This window comes from Silene latifolia, chromosome 1, assembly GCF_048544455.1.
Source record: "Silene latifolia isolate original U9 population chromosome 1, ASM4854445v1, whole genome shotgun sequence".
Classification (NCBI taxonomy): domain Eukaryota; kingdom Viridiplantae; phylum Streptophyta; class Magnoliopsida; order Caryophyllales; family Caryophyllaceae; genus Silene; species Silene latifolia.
The window spans coordinates 57,685,056-57,707,441 of record NC_133526.1 but is presented as its reverse complement, the minus strand read 5'-3'; the positions used below and the strand labels follow the sequence as shown (position 1 = coordinate 57,707,441).

The 22,386-nt window shown below is 42.0% G+C and overlaps 1 long non-coding RNA gene across 1 annotated transcript; it reads left to right on the top strand.

The window, feature by feature from the left end:
• Positions 1-767: 767 nt before the first annotated feature.
• On the top strand, positions 768-1,964 carry LOC141590402 (uncharacterized). The gene is made up of 2 exons (XR_012520488.1): positions 768-898; positions 1,481-1,964. It is a non-coding gene; the product is annotated as an uncharacterized LOC141590402 (long non-coding RNA).
• The last annotated feature ends 20,422 nt before the right edge of the window (positions 1,965-22,386 follow it).

Below are 22,386 nucleotides of genomic sequence, written 5' to 3'. Positions count from 1 at the left end.
GAGTACAGAGTCGCTGTATACCTGCAGGCATCAGACTTTTACATCTAGAGCCAGCTGTAGCCCTAGTATGAGGGCTTTATATTCTGCCTCATTGTTTGTTGCTTTAAATTCGCATCAGACTGCCTGCACTCTCACTTCCCATTTTAGGGATCGCAGCACCAGACCAACTCCTGCTCCCCTTTAGTTTGAGGCTCCATCTGTATGCAGCGTTCAGGCTTCCCCTTCCCTACTTTCTTCTAAGTTCAGTATCTCTTTCTAAGCCAGATTTTTGATAGCTGGGCTAAAGTCTAACACAAAGTCAGCCAATGCCTACGACTTTATCACAGTTCGTGGCTCGTATTGCATGTCATATTATAATACCGCGTTTAATTTTGGTCATAAGAATAAAATAATTTGACTAAAGTTACTTAGAAGTCATCATTTAATTATTTAGCTGGGCAGTGAAGTGTGGTGAACTTCGGAACGAAGTTCTTTTTAAGGAGGGAAGACTGTAATACTCCATAATTTTAATAAATATAATTTATAATTTATAAGATGTGAATAAATAAATATTGTTGTCGTAAAAAGCAAAAAAAATAAATAAATAATAATAATAATAATAATAATAATAATAATAATGATAAAACCAGGTACATTGACTACGGTTGACCGAGTGGTAGAGGAAGGGGGAGGTGTATGTGGTTTGGGTGTTATCTACTACCTAGATATTTTGATTAGTTTGATAATTTAAGCAGTTACCTAGAACCTTCCTACCACCTACCAATTTATATAAATACTCAACTCATGCCTCACCATCACTTTTATTCCACATCAAAAACTCAACATAAAATTTGTGAGGAAGAGTAATTTTGTGAGACAACTTTAAGACGGAGTTTTCACCTTGCACTAATTAATTGTGGTAAGTTATCTAATCCCTTAACATCAATTGTTTACGTTTGACCAAAGATCGATGTTGACCCACACTCGTTGACCGTGACCGTGACCGTTGACCCTGACCCACTACCTTGGGGCCGTTGACCGACGGGTTGACCACTGTCGGGTCAGCCGTGTATAGGGGACGTGTTTGGGATGGTTTTTGGGAAATTATTTTGGGTAGTTTACAACTTAATTTAATTAATAAGAATAGTTTATAATTGTATACAATTTAATTGTTGTTTATGTGGTGGGTTTATGGAAGAGGCTTTGTAATTTAATTATTGATTGAATTGTGAAGATTTACTAAAGGTAGGATATCTACTCATTCTTGCTTGTTTGCTAAATTAATGAATTTGATGAATTTCTTATAAGACGGATTATAGTTACATGGTTATCGTAAGATGAATTATTATTACATTGTTGACATGTGACAAATTGTTATTGCATTGTTTTATGATAAATATCTCATCATGAGTTAATTGTTACAATTGTTGTCTTGAGCATCTTATAATCATACTATTGTCACTGTTGGTTGACTCTTTGTTGTTTATTGGCATCTTGAAAGAGGATTGGTATTGTGATTGAGATTATTGGACAACCAGGCACGGGGATATGAAGTGTCGTGGACCTGCACGATTGTGGTCGGCCAGGCACGGTGGCATTGGGGTGACCGTGGACCTAAGCAGTGGTTGCGATATGACGGTGTATGCGTTGTGATGTGTTGGTTGTAGAACACGGTTGAGCCATGAGTGACGGTCCTTTGGCACGAGTTCTGTTATTGTCTTTTGTTGCAAGTTTATCATATTATTTATTGTTGTTTAGTTATCTTACTCAACCTCGTGGTTTACCGTGTATTCGTGAACACCTGTGATGAACCAAATATCGGGGAGCAGAGTGATTGACAAGTTAGCCTTTGTTGATGTGTTGGATGCTTGGAGGGAGCTTGGGACGTATGACCTTCGTCAGAGTCTAGAGATCACTTATTTTATTCAGACACTATTTATATTATTTCCACTGCAGTTGTATTAAAACATAATTTTATCTTTTAATTTGCCTCGTTGGAACTTTTGTAATAAAACCGTTTGAGGCACTTTAATTTTATCGTCTTAAATTACTTTGGTAATTGTTTATCTTTTATACTTACTACCTCAGGCAACTGAGATGGTAATACCTCTATATATCTGGGAATGTCTTGCTAAAGGCTCCTAAATAAATGGGGGTGTTACAAAGTGGTATCAGAGCGAACGTTCCTGAGACCTAAACAAATGAATTTAATGAATTTAGGATGAGTCTAATAAAATGAACCTGGGTTATAAATTGTTTAGGAGCCCTTTTCTTAGGTTAGGGAGACGTCCTTGATCTGACCCTTTTCAGTTCTGAGCCGATCACCTCGGGGAAGGTTAAGAGAGTGGGGTAGTTAGCGTGGATGCTTTGCCTTAAGGGTCTAATTATATTCTGAAACTGCGAAAGTTACTAACTTTATATTCAAGATGAGAACAAAAAGGTAATAAATTTTGATACAAATGAAAGAGAAGAGGCGTGTGGCCGAGTATATGGCGAATACAGTGGACTGAATTTGTTTTGAGCATGTGTTAGTTTTTTGCGTAATTATTCATGGGATTTTCTTAGCATATAATAGATGGCATGAATTTAAGAAATATGAATTATTTGATTTGTTGCATCCTTATATGAAATTGGTTGTACATATGTGAATTTCATGCTTAGAATTACATGTCTGGAGATATGCGGTATGTGTTGACCTGAACTTATAAGCATAGGATTATGAGATTTCAAAAATTAGAGACTAAGCATGTGTGACGAATAATTATTTTGTGCAAACGAAAGGGAGAAGCCGTGAGTAGGTCGTGGGGTAAGACGGGTCACGGTGGTTGGTCGGGCAAAGACGAGCTCGACCAACCACACATTCTTTGGTTTGCAGGAATTTTATCATATACCTTGTGCCAAAAAATTCTTTTGAACGGAAACTTATGTTTCTTTCTTCTTATTAGAACCCAAAATGGCACCAAAGAGAGCTACACCCACATCTATTTCACAAGAGGAAATTGATAGGCTTATCGCGACAAATGAGGCGTTGACAGCTGCTTTGAAATCGAAAACTGCTACGATGTATCCGGCTAAAATGAGTGCTGCCATTGCTTGTCATAATTCGATGAAGTATGATGGGCTAGGCGAACCGTACTTATTGAGAGATTGGTGTAGAAAGTTTGACAACCTCTTTGAACTGTTGGACTACCCTGAGGAGATGCAAGTGGACCAGGCTGCTCATTACTTGAAAGGAAAGGCCAGATTGTGGTGGAATCGTTACAAAGCAGTGATCAGGGAAGCTTGGAAGGAGAGTGATGAACCTTATGTTACGTGGAAGGGCTTTAAGGATACAATGAAAGGTGTGTCATACCTGAGCACGTTCGAAGTAGGATGAGGTCAGAGTTTGATACATTTAAGATGATGGAAGAGATGACGATAGAATATTATCATAACAAATTCATGGAGCTAGCTGAGTATGTGTCAGACTTGAACTATGGCGAAGAAGTGTTGGCGTTGAGCTTTGAGAAGGGGTTGACCACCCGCATCAAGAAGAGGCTTTTAGATGGGGAGCCAAGTACTGTAGAGGAAGTATATCAGAGAGCGGGACATGATGAGAAAATTGCTGACATGGTAAAGGAGGAAAAGAAAGACAAGGGAGAAAAGAGAAAGGCAGAGACCACGAGTGAGGGAGCTGGAGGAAGTAAGAGGTAGAATAACAATCAGTTCCGATCATTTTCTGCAGGAGAGGCTGTGAGTAGTGGCGGGTTCGGCCGCAGTATATGGACGAGTGGGGCGAGCGGATAGAGCAAGCCACAATGCTACGGATGTGGTATATTTGGTCATAAGATCGTTGAATATAAAACTACTACAAGAAGGAATAGTATGAACGACGGATTTGGTGGAGAAAATTCGAATGGGTATAGGACACCAGCACCTAGCTATGGGTGTAACCGTTTTAATGGGTCTTGGAGGAATCAAAGGAGCTACAACAATAACAACAACTATTAAAATCGCTTCAACAATAATCAAGGCAATGGAAACGGGTCGTACCAGAGGCAAAAGAATGGAGGAAATCAAACTAGTGCCGTGAAGCCGGGTACGGTGTCAGCTTTGACCGTGCAAGGTGGCGCCAAGTCCAGTGGTAAATTGTCATGATGGGTAAGGAGGCTGCTGAGGGAAATGAACATGTGGTTTCAGGTACTTTTCTAACCAATTCTAAACCATCTTATGTTTTATTTGATTCGGGAGCAACCCACTCATTTATATCAAGTGGTCATGGTAAGGTAATGGAATTAGTTGACCCAGTAATAATAAAAGACGAAGTAGAAATACCTTCTGGGGAGTCATTACCTTGCACCAAAATGTATATAAATATAAATATTTTTAGCGAGGAGGTTTTATTCTCAATGGACTTAATAGAATTTCCTTTGGGTGGTTTTGAGATTATTTTGGGGATGGATTGGTTGATTAAAAATAGAGCCTTTATTGACTGTCATCAAAAGAAAGTGTTCTTGAAGGGACCAAAGGGAGTAAGGGTGTCTTATAAGGTATTTGTGGTAAAACCAAAGGTGATACTTATATCAACAATTACCCTGAAGTCATGTTTGAGGAAGGGAGGAGAATTGATCTGGTGTCATGTGAGGGACCTGCGTGAGGAAGGGAAGAGCGCATGAGAGATTCCTATGGTGAGTGAGTTTCAGGATGTGTTTCTAGTAGAAATTCCAGGTTTACTACCAAAGAGAGATGTAGATTTTAATATTGAATTGAAACCTGGGACGGGACGTATTTCTAAAGCACCTTACAGAATGGGGCCTAAGGAATTGTAGGAGTTAAAGAAGCAGTTGGAGGAGTTGTTAGATAAGGGTTATGTGAGGCCGAGTGTGTCACCCTGGGGCGCACCAGTTTTATTTGTTAAGAAGAAGGATGTGAGTATGAGGTTGTGTATAGATTACAGGGAGTTGAATAATGTGACGATTAAGAATAGGCACCCTTTGCCTCGAATTGATGATTTATTTGACCAGCTGAGTGGAGCAGGAGTTTTCTCTAAGATCGACTTGAGATCGGGGTACCATCAGTTGAGAGTTAAGGAGGAGGATATTCCTAAAATTGCCTTTAGGACGAGTTATGGACACTATGAATTTGTGGTTATGCCTTTTGGATTGACCAATGCACCTGCAGTATTTATCGATTTGATGAATAGAGTGTTTAGTCCATACCTTGATCAGTTTGTTGTCGTCTTTATTGATGATATATTGGTGTATTCTAAGAATAAAGAGGAGCATGAGAAATATTTGAGAATTGTGTTGCAGACCTTGAGGGAGAATAACTTGTATGCTAAGTTGAGTAAATGTGAGTTTTGGTTGGATAAGGTTGCATTCTTGGGGCATGTGGTGTCGAAGGAGGGAGTGACAGTTGATCTAGGTAAAATTGAGGCGGTGTCTAACTGGGAGAGGCCGAAAAATGTGGCCGACATAAGGAGTTTTCTGGGATTGGCTAGTTACTACAAGAGGTTTGTGAAAGATTTCTCTTAGGTAGCTAAGCCGTTGACAATTTTGATGAGAAAGGAGAACATGTTTAAGTGGGATGAGAGTTGTGAGACAGCTTTTCTAACCTTAAAGGAACGCTTGACCACAGCTCATATCTTAGCCTTACCTGAAGGGAGTAAGAATTTTGAGGTATATTGATGCGACAGGTCGTTGTCCGCCATCAAACACATTTATATCCAACTACTAGCATAGAGAGTAAGTCGGAGTTGAACCCAAAGGACGGGGGTATTGTAGATACCCAGTATCTGCTGAGACTCCAACAAACACCCGATGATTATCGGACTACAACATGTTTTGGGATCGCAGCGTTTGATCGACAGTTTGTGTACAACTTTACGTCGGAAAACTTAAAACGATTTCGAAAACAAAACATTTCAAAACATTTCAAAAATAACTGGAGTGTTTAATGCACGACGACGGGGTCGCGACGACACTAACTAAAGTCAAAACCGACACCGGACCAAATACCGACTCAAAAATTCAAATCCCGACTCCAACAACGAATCAAACCGAGTCAAACACAAAAACCAAAAATATCTCAAACCTTCTATGCTAAGTTTTCCCGGATTCATGTTGGTCAAGTACCAAACATGTGACTACAAAACCTAGGATAGAACAAATCATGATTGCGTTTGTTGTGATAGTGACAACACGACTCGAAGTGCCGCGACGTGACTCGCGCCTCTTTGAGCAGCCCAGGTGGCCACGTCGCTCAAAACTCACACAACCACTCATTCTCCTATAAATACCCCTCAAATGCCACCCATTTGAGACTCACGCGAGTGTCCGCCCCCTCTTTTCTCCCTTAAAATTCTCGACTCGACTTCTTAAGTCACAATCCGACGCGTATTTACGACCTACCGATCGTAAATACGAGCCTTACACATTGTTTGGTACCGTCATCGTGCATTAAATCACTTGTCCGACCACTTTGACCACTACACCATCACTAAACTTTTAAAACACTCTTTTACTTACCAAAACGGTTTTAAACCGAGTTTTTTCCGATCAGACGAGTTATTACACTTACGTCGGTCACTCGCCATAACCAAACATGTAAGTATGAGGGTGTAAAAATCCTCTTTTATTATGTTTTTATTTGTTTCATGACTTTAACATGCTAAAACATGCATAACATGAACCAAAACATGGAATAAACGAGCCAAAACTGATTTTTGGTCTGAGGCAGAAGCCCCTTAGGTCGCCAATAGGCTCGCGCCTAAATGTGGTACTCAGACCTGAGATCAACCGTGTTTGTTCTCGTCATTTCCCTTAATCTATTTTTCATATTTGTAATCGGTATTTACCATTTCAAGTATTTTCGAAACCTTTTTGTTTCATTTCACATGTTTTAACCATAAAGCATTTTTCACCCTTGGTTCTTCATACCATGACGGTTAAATCCACGTTTCGGTGATAATATTTGGTTAATGACATTTAAAAGGTATTTTAAAGCCTTTTATTTCATTTCTTCATGTTTTCAAACAAACATATTAGTCACCAATACAAAATCATCCTTGGTTCTACATACCATGCCGGATTTTAACCCGGGTACGATGATGAATATCGACTAATGACATGCAAAATGGACTCAAATCAATTAGTCCATAACCATTTTCAAAACTATTCATGTCAAGCTTGTCAAATCGGACCCGACACCGAATATTATCAAATAATGATGATTATTCGAGTCTAGTCCTTCAAATCAACAAATGCGGTCTAAACGACCCTTTCAAAATCAAACCGGGTTCAAATACCCACTTTCAACACGTTTTATAATGTTTTCCAAACAGTCAGAACACGGCATACAACCGTTGGCTAACCCGCGCCTCAAGCAGGCCTTTTATTCTCATTTTCAAAACCAGAGGGAGGCCCCTTATACCGCCGGCTGGCTCGCGCCTCTTACAGCCGTCTGGTACAGGGCCTGTTCCCTTCCAACGTTAGTCTAGGATGATCCCGACTCCGGTTAACCCGGATATAGGACGGATCAGACGACTATTCAAACCATATTTGCAAAATGCCTTACTAAGACAAATGGATCATGTTATGCACCCTAAACCTAATACGGTAAATGGATGTTTAATTTCCGTCTTGCATGCAAATCAACCATTAATCCAACTCGACATCTTATACTTGATACTTGGATTAAATCAACTGACTTAGAAAGCTCTCATATGTTAGGTTTAAATCATTGGATGCACATTCATGCATTTAAACCGTTTTATCAACTTTTGCATTCAACCAACCAAGATCGATCAGTAGAGGCCGCTAAACGCGGGCGGGATTGGGTGTCTGATTAAAGGGCTTCCCAATACGTACCTTCACCTCTTACTCAGAAACTTTAGATAGTGGACGACCTTATCCAGGGCGTACGAGAGTCATTATAGAGATAGGATGCTAAAGAGGGACGATTTCCTTATCTTTAGTACCTATGTCAAACGCTGCTTTGTGCTTCGATTTGACCAAGGTATAAAGTGGAATTCGAACGGGTTCCAGGCATCCCACAAATGCTTGGTGGCGACTCCGAACATCTCTAATCGTTTCGAGACCTTTACCGAGACGAAACCGACCGATCTAAAACGATCCGGTCGAAGGCGTTTTTACACCGCCGAGCGTGGCTTTCAAAAAGACCGGTGCATGTCCACAGATCGACTGGGCGTGCAGGTGGCCCGCGACCGCGGATCGGTAGGTGGACCCCCAAGTCCGCAGACCGAGACGTGGCCCATGACCACAGATTGGCGACTCCTCTGGGGAGAACTAGGACACTTACGTCTTTGTGATCCCTAGATGGTGAGACTCGAACGAGGTCTTGGTTGGAATGCATTAATTGATATTACGGTCACGGTCGGGTTCCTTGTCCGGGCCCACAACCTAACCCTTTTCGACCAGTTGGCTCGTTTCGTCGGCGTGAGTTTTCTCATCCCCGCGTTTCGAATCCCGATTGAGTCAAGCATACCGTTGACGTTACACATTTCTGTTTCGTCAAAGAGCTTTTATCACTTTCGAGCACGAGGCTAGGGCACCCTCCTTACACATTTTGTTTGGATTGGTATCCCTCTCGCAAATCGGGGTTTGATTGCTTGGCGTGTAACCCACCTTTTTAAGCCAAAACCCGTGTCAGCATGATGCATAATATAATGAACTGTGAGTGCTTATGTGCTACTTGATCATAAGTCATTCCGTGTCATTTTCAAACTCTTGAAAAACACCTTTTTGCGCCGCTATAATGGCCATTTCAAACCTCGGTCTTTCGCCGACCGATGCACGCCTTTCTAGGCCGTCGTAATGACGATTTTCAAACCCGGTTTTGTATAACCATTTTAACACGCCTTTCTAGGCCGTCATAATGACGATTTTCAAACTCGGTTTTGTATAACCATTTCAACACGCCTTTCTAGGCCGTCATAATGACGATTTTCAAACTCGGATTTGTATAACCATTTCAACACGCCTTTCTAGGCCGTCGTAATGACGATTTTCAAACCTGGTTTTGTATAACCATTTCAAAATCACCTTTTTACGCCGTTATAATCGCCGCGTCTAGACACGGATTTTAACCCGTTTCGCGCCGACAATGGCTCTCTTTCAAAACCCGAGAAAAGCACACGCCCTTTTCTCGAGACGCTTTCGGGATCCCGAGGACCATGCACCGTCCCCGAGACCTTTTCAAACATTTCAAACTCGATTTTCAAAACATACAATTTTGAATTTCAAAACCGTATTGGGAAACAAGGCACTGTTTTCCGAGCCGACTCAAACTCAAACCGTCTTTTGCAAATAAACTTAAGACAACCCTTTTCAACTGATCGAGTTGCGGAGATTTCTATCTTTGGAAGCCGTCCATTAAAACGACAAATGAATCTTTTTGAAAATTTCTATTTTCGAAAACTTCAGTCCACCATTCCAATTCCGCCTCATGTCTATTGAGTCAAAGCAAACGTACTTATGGGTCTTTACTTATGAGTCGTCTCACCACGAGACCCGTCCAACGGCGTCACGCCGTCATGTTGGACTCGTGTCAAAGGTTCGGTCAAACACCGTCACGTCATAAATCGAGTCGGCACCGAGGTACCATACACGGTCACCCCGCCTTATTGAGTCGATCTTGGTCTCGTCCTCTGTGTTGTCTGCGTTCAGTCTTGGAACCGTGTCGGATTGAGTTGTAATGTGAGCCGTTTTTCTGCCTCAGAGCCATGGCCCCGTCTTCAACTTCGTCTGTCAACCACAACAACAATGATAACAACAGAGATGTCACAACTGATCAGCTAGCCAGCCTGCTTACCGCTCTTATGGTCACCTTGGATCGCGTTGAGTCCCGTATCGACGCCCTGGAGAACAAGGAAATTGGGGAACATAATACCCCACCTCTGAATGAAACTGAGAAGAGGCTGAAACTCTTGGAAGAACAACTCCTAGCCCGGGGTAACAACATCCACCTTGAAAATAACCGAAGGTTCGAACTCGTTGGGGACCGGTTACGACAACTTCACCCTGACTGATGTGCCTAAGTTCAAGGGAGTGGAGGACCCACTCAACCACATCCATGCTTTCAAAGACTACATGGCCATTAAGGGGGTCAAACAAGAACTTTTTACCAGGATCTTCCCATCCTCTTTGGAGCCAATTCCTCGCCAATGGTACTACTCCTTGGATCCGAAAAACCTTACCACTTGGGATGAAATCGCAGTTGAGTTTGCCAAACAGTATGCCGACAATGTCGAGATCCAGGCCAACACCCGTACTCTCGAGGTATTAACCCAAAACGACAAGGAAGGATTCACTGAGTTCCTGACCCGTTGGAGGAGGGTGAGTACTCGGTTGGTCGATGAAGCCGAGTGAGTCAACTCGGTCGAAAAATTTGTCAACAACCTCCGCCGGTTTATGCCAATCCAATTTGAGGTATCAAAATATCAAAACTTTTCAAGATCTGCAGATTCTGGGGACACGTATTGAGGACGACCTCCGAAAGGGTGTCTTAGCAAAGACCACTGGCAGGGGTTATCAAGGATCCACCTCAACCGGATCTCGCCCTTACGGTCAGACAAACAAGATTGATGAGGTTAACCTCGTCGAACCATCGGCCAAGAAAATGGAACGCCCCCAGAGAGTGTTCACTAACATAGGGTCGACTTATGCAAGTGCCCTGAAGAGGTTCATCGACCAAGGGAAACTACAACCGATCGGGCCCATCCCGGACCCGGCCGACGCCAAGAAATCCCGATTTTGGAACCCCAACGCCTACTGCCAGTATCATCGAGGGAAAGGGCATGATACCGAAAATTGCTTCAAACTCAAGCACCTCATTCAAGACATGATTGAGAAGGGAGATTTGCCTATACCCCCAACGACTAAGCCAAACAACAAGACGAATCCTCTGGGAATTCACGCCATCTCTGACGATAAGCCGACCCTAGACTGCTCTCATCCCATCTTGCCAATTGACGACGAGGTGAATGTTCTGGAAGAGGACCCTTCAGACGGAGTGTTCGTGTTCAGTGCTGCCACTATGCTCACTATGTTTCAGCAAGTTGAGGAGGCCATTGCCAGCCTTTCTGAGAGAATCACCCGACTCGACGACGCCTACCGCCGACTCATCTTCAATCCCCCGGCACCACATCCGAGGGAGAATTCCCCAAGCATTCAAAACTACCCACCCCAGGATGGATTGCTCCCGCGACCATTCTGACATAGACCCCACGAAAATCACCTTCAAAATAACCACCTTCACGAGAATTACCCTCAAAATAACTACCCTCAAAATAACTACCCTCACAAGAATCGCCCTCACAAAAATATCCCCCACAAGAACTACCCACCGAGGAATACCCCTCCAAGGTATCCTCGAGACCCTGAAAATAACGGCATATGGCGGGATGATGTTGAGGATGTCTATGTCACTCCAGGGAAGGAAAAGCGGACGAAGGAAATCGGACACCTCACCCGATCCGGACATCCCTATCAGAATCCGAGCAACCCAGCGGTCGTTCCAACAACGAATAACCAAGTCGTCCCAGAAGTGGACACCCAACCAAAGGCTCCCAAGAACTCAATCCTGAAACAGTGCCAGAAAGCAAAAGATGAGATCTCTATTTGGCAATTGATCGCAACGTCTTTTGAGCATCGACAGGCCTTACTGCAGGCCTTGGGAAAATTAACCGTGCCCTCCACCTCTTCCCCAGAAGAAATAGTGGCACACATGACAAGGGACGCCCCTGATCTGAGTTACCCGGCCGTCTTCTCCGATGAGGATATCCCCCGGTTTGGAGCCAACCATAACCTAGCCCTGTACATCACTGTACAATGCCTCCAAAAGAATATACCAATGGTGCTCGTGGATGACGGTTCCGCCGTGAATGTCATTCCTCTCAAAACTGCCCATAGGCTGGGTATTAAGGAATCCAATTTAATCCCAACGAATCAAGGAGTACGCGCCTACGACGACACTCGTCGTAAGGTCACTGGGATAATCACTTTGACCGTCGCAACCAGGCCATTAGAAAGACAAACCAGTTTTCAAGTGGTCGACATCGACGCATCCTTCAACATGCTCCTGGGACGTCCCTGGATTCACGCCGTCAAGGCGGTCACATCAACGCTCCACCAAAAGATCAGGGTCCCCTTCAACGGGAAAACGATCACGATCCCCGCTTCCCCAATCAAAGCAGTTATGAGAAGAGGGTTAGCCTCCCCAGCCATTGAGGAGGACGACAATGAAATGTCGGGTTTCCAAGCCGTGAACGCCATAACCGATGAACTGACAACCTTGGAGTGTGACCCGTTCGCCAGCCTCACGATCAGCCGTATCATGATGCGTCAGGGTTATTTCCCGGGTTTGCCACTCAATCCACTAAAGGACCCATTGCCTCCCTTGAAACAGGCTAAGGTCCCCAACATTTCCTTCGGGCTGGGATACGAACCTACTCACGAAGATATCCAGGAGATGAACCTCCTAGTCCGAAAACGCAAGAAGCACGGAGTCATCCTCCGACCATACCACCTAACCCTCAACGGATACTTTGTTCCTGAGGGAGAGTCTGAACTCTACCACGGCTTTCCGGAGCCAATCTATGACTCTGTGGCCAGGGCTAGATACCCGGGAGTGGAAGTCTTCCAGGACTGCTACTTTATCCCCGACAACATCGAAGCCGCATCAACTGAGTCCAAACCGTCACCATGCCTCGACGGACAAGCTGTCACACTACTCTTTGGGGAAGATAGCGTCAAACACCTCGACTATGAGGACATCATCAACATTGCCTTGAAAGACAATCAGTTTGATCCAACTGCCTTGATCTCCGATACTGACCCGGAGAAAGCCACCCAGGGCTGGAGGAAGACCATCAAGTGGACCGATCGCCAAGGCCGCATTCTCAAGATCACAACTGGAGAAGGCCCTATGTTCAAGGAGGAAAGTGAAGAAGGATCTAAGTCTGAGTCTGAGTCGGAGTCAGAGTCTGTTATAGCTCCTAACACTCTGGAAGTCCCAGTCAAGGTCCCCTTCCCACTATTTTATCACAAAGTCGTGGCTGATTCAGAGGCTGAGTCTACTAAGGTCACCCCCACTCCCATGAAAGGTGACAACCTGGAGCCTGTTCCAGGGGCCACTTCCTCTGTCGCGTCGCCTCTGACTGACCATGAGATGTCTGTCCTTTCCGAGCTTTTCGTTTGTGTCAACTTAATGAACGCTAAGTTTGCTTATGACTCGTCTCAATTTAACTGCAATGCAATTCTGAATGATTATGAGGAATTTGACTTGAGTGACTACCCACCTCACCTAGCCAAAGAACTTGACAAACGGGAAACTAGAACCCCCATCATTGAGGAAACCGAACCTATTAACGTAGGAACCGACAATACACCTCAAGTACTTAGGATAGGGACAACCCTGGACCCCTCGGAAAAACAACAGTTCATTGACCTCCTCCACGAATACAAGGACGTATTCGCCTGGTCGTACAGAGACATGCCTGGGATTGACAGAGATATTGCAGAGCACCGGATACCCATCAAACCCGGGGCTAAACTCGTGAAATGAAGCTACGCCGGATGCGTCCTGAGTGGGCCTTAAAAATCAAAGAAGAGGTGGACAAGCAGTTCAAGGCTGGGTTCATCAAAGTATCTGAATACTCGGATTGGGTGGCCAACATTGTGCCTGTGCCAAAGAAAGACGGACGAATTCGGGTTTGCGTCGACTTCAGGGATCTGAACAAGGCGAGTCTAAAGGACGACTTCCCTTTGCCACACGTTGACATTCTGGTAGACAACACCGCCGAGCATGCTCTCCTATCATTCATGGACGGGTATGCTGGGTACAACCAGATTAAAATGGCTGAGGAGGACATGTACAAAACTGCGTTCACTACGCAGTGGGGGACATATTGTTACACGGTCATGCCCTTCGACCTCATCAACGCTGGAGCAACCTATCAGAGAACCGCTACCACTCTCCTACATGATATGATGCACAAGGAGGTAGAGGTATATGTCGATGACACGATCGTCAAATCAAAAGAACGGGATGGCCACATCAATGCCCTCCGGAAATTCTTCGCTCATCTGCGGAAATATAAAATGAGACTAAATCCTCAGAAGTGTGCATTCGGGGTCACCTCCGGAAAACTCTTGGGACATGTCGTCAGCAAAAGAGGCATTGAGATTGATCCAACCAAAATCAAAGCCCTTCAACAAATGCCTCGGCCTAAGAACGAGAAGGAGATTCGGGGATTTCTCGGTCAGGTCCAATACATCAGCCGGTTTATTGCCAAGCTCACTATGATCTGTGAACCAATATTCAAGAAGCTTCGCGCCTCCGATCACACCGATTGGGACGACGACTGCCAGAAGGCATTCGACAGGATAAAGGAAATCCTATCCAAACCTCCTGTCCTCATGCCACCTCAACCGGGATTCCTCTATCCTCGTGCACTGATCGATCGTTACCAACACAGCCATGGGAGCAATGTTAGCACAAACAGTTGGCAACGAAGAGCGAGCCATCTACTACATCAGCAAAAAGTTCATTGAGTACGAGATGAGGTATACCCAACTGGAAAAGACATGCCTTGCCCTAGTATGGTCAACAAAGAAGCTGCGGCATTACATGCTCAGCTACTCGGTCCACATCTAATCCAAGGTGGACCCCCAAATCCGCAGACCGAGACGTGGCCTATGACCACAGATTGGCGACTCCGCTGGACCCAGTCAAATACATCTTCGAAAAACCCGTACTAAACGGAAGGCTGTCTAGATGGACACTTATGCTGTCCGAATTTGACCTCAAGTTTGTACCCCTCAAGGTTATTAAAGGAAGAGCAGTCGCTGATTTCCTAGCAGAAAATCCCGTCAGCGAGGATCCAACGACCGACACATGGTCACTTCCTGACGAACACATCCTTTGTGCCGACTCCGACGCATGGGACCTATACTTCGACGGTGCATCTAATCTGAGAGGCTTCGGGGTAGGAATCCTTCTAATATCACCAGAGGGAGAACATGTTCCGATCTTGGTCAAGCTAGACTTCGCCGTCACTAACAATGCCGCTGAATATGAAGCATGTCTCATCGGCCTACAAGAAGCCATTACACTTGGCATCAAGAGATTGAGGGTCCATGGCGATTCCTCACTCATCATCAATCAGGTGTCCGGATCATGGAAAATCCGATCTGACAGCTTAGCTCCCTATCGAGCAAAGATCAATCAAGAGGCTGAGTTCTTCGACCAAGTTGACTACTTCCACTTGCCACGAGAGGAAAATCAATTTGCTGATGCCCTGGCAAAACTTGCCGCGCTCGTCAACATACCTGACGACATGACATCGATGCCCCTTTGTGTCGAGAGTAGGAGCGAGCCAGCTCACATGTGTGCCATTATCGACGACGAGGAAAGCCATGATGAACCTTGGTACCAAGCCATCCTCAAATACAAAACCAAAAACGAATTTCCTCCCAACTCTGACCAAAGAGGACAAAGAGCCATCCGTTTACTTGCATCACAATTCGTGATAAACCAAAATCAACTCTACAAAAGAACACCCCAAGGAATTCTCCTCCTTTGCATTGACCATCACAAAGCCAAGAAAGTCATGGGAGAGGTTCACGACGGAGAATGTGGCCCTCACATGAATGCAATGATGCTTACATGGAAAATCATGCGGCTAGGTTACTACTGGACAACCATGGAAGCCGATTGCCGTAACTACGTCAAACATTGCCACAATTGCCAAATCTTCGCCAACATACAACGTGTACCGCCATCCCTTTTATACACCATGACATCACCCTGGCCATTCTCAACCTGGGGCATCGACATCATCGGGAAAGTCAACCCGATAGGCACCAAGGGGCATTGTTTCGTCCTCGTCGCCATCGACTACTTCACCAAATGGGTGGAAGCACAGTCATATGCAGTCTTGACCGCCAAACAAGTGGCCAAGTTCATTCAAAACAACATCATCTGCCGATATGGGGTGCCCCATGAAATCATCAGCGATCAAGGCTCTCACTTCCGGGTGGAAACTCAGGCTTTGCTGGACAAATACAAGATCAAACGACATTGATCATCCCCCTACCGTCCCCAAACCAACGGAGCGGTGGAGGTAGCGAACAAAACTCTTGCTACCATTATCAAGAAAATGCAAGACAACTACCGCGATTGGCCGAGCAAACTCCCATTCGCACTCTGGGGATACTGAACCTCCATTCGAACACCGACAGGCGCCACACCCTTCTACCTAGCATACGGTATGGAGGCGGTTCAACCGGTAGAGTTAGAGGTCCCTTCTCTACGCATCCTATTGGAAAGTCAAGTCCCTGAGGCGGAATGGACCCGTCGAAGGTACGAACAACTCACTCTTCTAGACGAACGGTGACTCAACGCCTTGCATAACATCCAGCTATACCATCGACGTATACAACGGGCATTCAACAAGAAGGTCAAACCCAGAAACATCCAGGAGGGCGACTTGGTCCTCAAGTCAGTTCGAGCACCATTACCCGTCGATCCGAGCGGAAAATTCAAACCCAACTGGGCCGGGCCATACCTGGTCAAGAAAATACTTTCGGGGGGCGCAGTGAGACTGAGTGACCTAGATGAGGAGGACTTTACAAACCCGACCAACCTAGACCAACTCAAGAAATACTACCCTTGAACCCTATCAATCAACAACCTAGCCTAGTTTTGCAACTAGCATCGACCTCAACCCCTTTCAAGTCAAGTTCCTCAATGCGTGCTGATTTGAAATTGCATGTTTTATCGAGTCTAAGCTGCGGCACCTTGCCCGTTTCGAATGTCCTTTGATCCGTCAAAGGCAGCGTCCATTTGCACTACAAAAACAAACCCCCTGAACTACGAGCATGGTTTGATTTCGCCTCTTCAGGTGAATACGTAGGCAGTCCCTCTTATGCCTGAGGGATACAACCACAAAACCCAATTCAAATTCACAAAATACCCTGAACTACGAGCATGGTTTGATTTCACCTCTTCAGGTGAATACGTAGGCAGTCCCTCTTATGCTTGAGGGATACAACCACAAAACCCAATTCAAATTCACAAAATACCCTGAACTACGATCATGGTTTGATTTCACCTCTTTAGGTGGATATGTAGGCAGTCCTTTCTTACACAAGGAGGATACAACCATTCCCACAATCAAAAACAACCATTCCCACAATAAAAAAAAAACCTATCAAAAAAAAGGAGAAAGGGAAAACCATTCCCTTTCCCACCAAAAATATAAAAATGAGCCTTTCTCCCTTTCTACAAAATACCACTTTCCCAAGTGCAAATGTTTAGGATGATTCAAATCGAATTGCCTTTACAAAATGGATGAAAGAAACAAGCGTTCACACTTTTCAACACGAGCAATCCTCTTATTTAATTAATAATGGGAGGGATTACAATTTCAACAACAAATGAAGCTCGACAAGTCTACAACTTGTCAAAGCTAAGGTGTCAACTAACACACCTCACATAGTAAAACTAGCACAAAACACACAACAACTAGCTAGTACAACATAATAAAAACTCACAACAATAATACAATATAATAATAAAACGGGTAATTGAGGTCTTCACTCTTCCATTCTACCCTTGCCTTTTCCTTCGGGGTACATCTTCCCCTTGCTCTTCTTGATGGCCCGCCTAGCATGGACTTCCTCCTCGAAACGGATTCTCAACGGATCTAAGACGGCGACGGCCTCCGGTCTAGCACAAGACCCCATATTCGACCCAAGACAAGCCAAGGCACGGCCCACCATACTCTTGGGACCGGAGTTCCTCCTCTTCGGTGGTCTCATCACATCGGGAGTATCTCCCTCAACATACTTTTCGAAGAAGGCACGGTTGGCTTTGCCAACCTCTCGGTACTTCAAATCGACGATCTCGTCCTTATGAAATTTGGATCTCTCTTCCAAGGACGGAGCACGTGACCACTTGACATAAGCGGGGGTCTGTTGGAATAAGTGTCCTCCGACAATAATGCGATCACAACTGTTGATCATAATGATCACATGTTTAAGTCTCATTTTTAAAGAATACCATTGGGAAGTATTTTTACTATCAACTGGTCAACATATATCGGTAATGATTGGCTGACTAGAGTTTGACATTACTGTCGTGCGACGGTGGTGATCAATTAATCCCCTAGGTCATACCTATAGGGCAACACTCTTAATTGATCATTTAATTAATCGTATAATGTTACGAGTTAATTAAATTACTTGAAAATTGACGGACGATTTTGGAAGTAAAATTTACGTATCACATTGAAATTGATTAAAATGAGATACAGTCTGAGTAATCAAATTGTATCATTACTCAGATGAAATTATTGTTTAAGAAAACAATTAAATTTGAATGAATTAATATAAATACAAATTGTTGTGATTTATAATTGGTAAAATATTTTGGTACAAGTAATTATGAATTACTATGTCGATTTTTGTATGTGACGTATTTTTAATAATACGTTGATTTTTAATATGATTAAAATACATAACAAATTTATGTTACATATGACATGTGACATATTGACAATTGACAAAAATAAAATGGATTCCATGTTATCCATATGGACCGAAATATTGGGTGTAATTAACATATTCTTATAATGTTAATTAAAATTAGTGGAAGATGTAATCATTTTTCTACAACTAGGCATGCATACCTAGTGTCTCTTGTGGAAGAGCACCAAGCCCATGCATTGGCCTTCCTCCACCCTCCTACCCGGTTTCCCCTAGAAAAGAACAAAGGTTCTTTTGCTTAAATTTTATTATTTACCATATGCATGTGTGTGTGATAATTTTTTTTATTCATTCATCTCATCAAAAAATATTTTTAGAGAGATAAAAATATTTTCCCTCTTCCTCTATCTCCTACCCGGTTTTAGGAGACAAAACCAAAATTATTTTGGGTCAATTTTCTTACAAAATTAATATTGTACTATTATTTATAATATTGATTTTATTTAAGAGTGTGCTTTGGGTATAATTCCTTGGGAGAGATCCTACACTTGGGTCTTTGTTCATCCAAAAGGAAAGCTCAAGAACAAAAGAGAAGGAGATCTCTTTTGTGCCCATATGAACCGAAATTCCAATGTAAGGATGATTTCTTCTTTATTTTGTTAAATAGTTTGCATGCATAAGATCACTTGTTAATTTTATGACAAATTAAAATGGAACATATATATATGAATATGTTAGTATATAGATCTACTTTTCCTTCAAATCGGTATCAAGAGCCATGGTTGTTTGCATGCAAATCGGTTAAAAGTTTTTTCGAGTTATAAAGATTAACATATAAAACTTGTATAATTTGTGTTATTATGATATATCACGAAATTAATTCATGCATGTTAAAATTTCTGATCCTAAAATATTTTAGGATATTTTGGTTAAATTTACAGATTTTTATTGTTCATATTATACAATAATGGCATTTAAATATGATTTTATGAGTAAAAATGTCATTTTCGGTCTAAAATTAGCTACACTGCGAATTTTCCAGTGGTTTTTGGATATGTTGTCACATATATTATTTTGAGATAACCTGTAAAGTTTCATAATTTTTGGACTTCTTATGCTCGAAAAATGGATTTTTCATTATTAAATTCGGATTTAGGTGAAAAATAGGTTAATATGAGATAAATTTCGAATCTGGTCATAGAAATTTAGTATGTTGTCACATGAAATTTTACAAGATGTGTGTAAAATAATAGGCTATAGTGAAGTCTTTTTGCATGATTTATGGATTTTTGAAGAAAAATAGCATAAATAGTGACATTATTAGTGAAAAATTAATAAAACATAATCTATGACTAAGGAAAAACGTCCAATGTTTCATTTTATTATCTTTATCAGATCTAAAGATGAAAAGTTGATGAATATAATTTTTCTCATGTTTGTATGATTATTTTGTTAAAAACCGATAAACCGCAACATTGTTTTTCCCCGAAAAATTCGAAATTTTTAACCTAAGTTTTTGAACATTATGAGTGTCATGGTATTTTTCCAGAATGTTCATGAGTTTAAATTTCAAATTTTGAATTTATTTGAAATTTTTGTGATTTATTTGAAGTTTATAGCTTATTTTTATAATTTTAAGTCCATTAATGAACAATTTTTAGTAATATGGGTTAATTATGGTCAAATAATTAGTGAAGACTAAATTTTGAGTCCTAAGAAGTTAGGGTAATTAACTTATGCATAAATATGAATTTATGTAATTTTTGTGATTGTAAAATGTTGAAATCACGCAAATCCGTAAAAACCGAGTAATATACGATATTGGCTTATTAAAGGCGATTTAGCATAAAATTGGGCATGTTCATACATATTATAATGCTGCATTTTCTTTATGATTGTCATAATTTTCATTTTTGTAATTTTTGAATTATGTAATTTTTACTTAGTATGGCCTTAGTTTTTTAATTGGTATTTCCCGAAATGTATGGGAATATCGATTCGGTTGTAATTTTATTGTGATCTCGTATCACCGTTTTGTAATTTTAATAGATTTATTTTATTTTAGTCACAAATGTATAATAGGAAATTATGTAATTTATTATGTAATTTTATTCATTTCGGAGTTCCCAAAGACGGATTTCTTCAAGATGGCGATACATAAAGACGGTGTTACCTCGAGATGCGTGCCACAACCGAAGTTCAAGGGACCAATGGAGTTGGTTTCCGAATATGTAATAGTTAAATAGTTTTTCTTTTTTAGGAAAGCCATACTAGGATTAATTTTTATGTTTTGCATTTTATTTATATGTCGCATGCATCGCTAAATCGCCATAACTAAAACATGCATCATCATTTTCATCGAGTTCATCGACCGTGTCAATTAAAATTATCGTAGTTCACCGCTTTAGTTCACTTAAAACGTGATAGATAATAAATTGACATGACCTCTCGCTAAAACAATCAATTGAGACTTAGCCTTACCCAAATACTAGAAACCATGAAAACCTATTTCGCGAGGGAGTGCACTCAGCCACACCGGGGTACAAATCTTGTTACGTAGAGGAAGTGGGTGATGAATGTCTATCCACCGAATTCATTTTAATAAAGGGTATTTCGGCACACCGTGCCCTAAGTTGATATGGGTTTGGATTATGGACACATTTATTCGATATTTTGGTTGTACTCAACGAAAGTATTCACGACGATTTCCGGATGTGTTTCGGGCTAAAGATGAATATTAATGTAAATATCATCGACCAAGAGTTCTAAAAGTAGAATCGATTAAAAGGTTAATCCACCGAGTTATGTTAATAAAGGGTATTTCGGCACACCGTGCCCTAAATTAATATGAATTTGGATCTTGGAATCATTTATGATAGTTGGGTAGAGGTCACTATATAAATGTTCATATCTTGTTAATATTTTACAAGTATGATTTAAAAAGACAAAATGTTAATATTTCCTTTTTCCTCCATATTTGTAGTTCATTACAATGAATGCATCAAACGCTACCGCACCGATAACTATTGAGTCATACCACAATGTTTTTGACGACGTTTGCTCCAACAATGATTTCGACACTACTAGAGAACTTCATTTTGGGATAGGTTCGGATGGAAACCTTAACTTCATCACTTCTTCTAAACCACCCACTACTACTAGATCTCGTGTGAGCCCGTCTCAGGAAGACTACCTCATACAATCTGTAGGGTCTTTGTCTCTGGAAGATAAAGATGCCAAAACTAGTGGGAGCTCAAGCAATCAAGTTCTTGCTTCCAAGGGCAAAAGGTTTAAGAAGGAGGGAAAGAAAATCAAAAACTTCAAGCAAGTTAATGATGAATGCCATTATTGCTATGGCATGGGACATTGGCTTAGGAATTGTCCCGTATATTTGCGAAATATAAGGGAAGGAATCATCACTCCAAAAGGTAAAATTCCTAAGGAAATTTATGTTATTGATATAAATTATACTTCCACTACGACATGGGTACTAGATACCGGTTGTGGTTCTCACCTTTGTAATCATTTACAGGGTTTAAGAGATGTGAGGAGGCTTAGCAAGGGAGATGTGGATCTACGCCTTGGAAATGGAGCTCGAGTAGCGGCCGAATCCAAAGGAACTTATGTTTTAACTTTGCCTAATGGATTTGAGTTGTATTTACATAATTGTTTTTATGTGCCTACACTCTCTAAAAACATTATTTCAATCGCTATGCTAGACATAGACGGTTTTTGTTTTGTCATTAAGAACAATCGTTGTACTATTTCTAGGAACGACTTGGTTATAGGCCAAGCTTCCTCTATCAATGGCATTTACATTTTAGAGACCTCAAATCCGACTAATGATATCTATAACATTCAATCAAAGAAACTCAAATCAAGTGACCCAAGTGAAGCGTTCATTTGGCATTGTCGATTA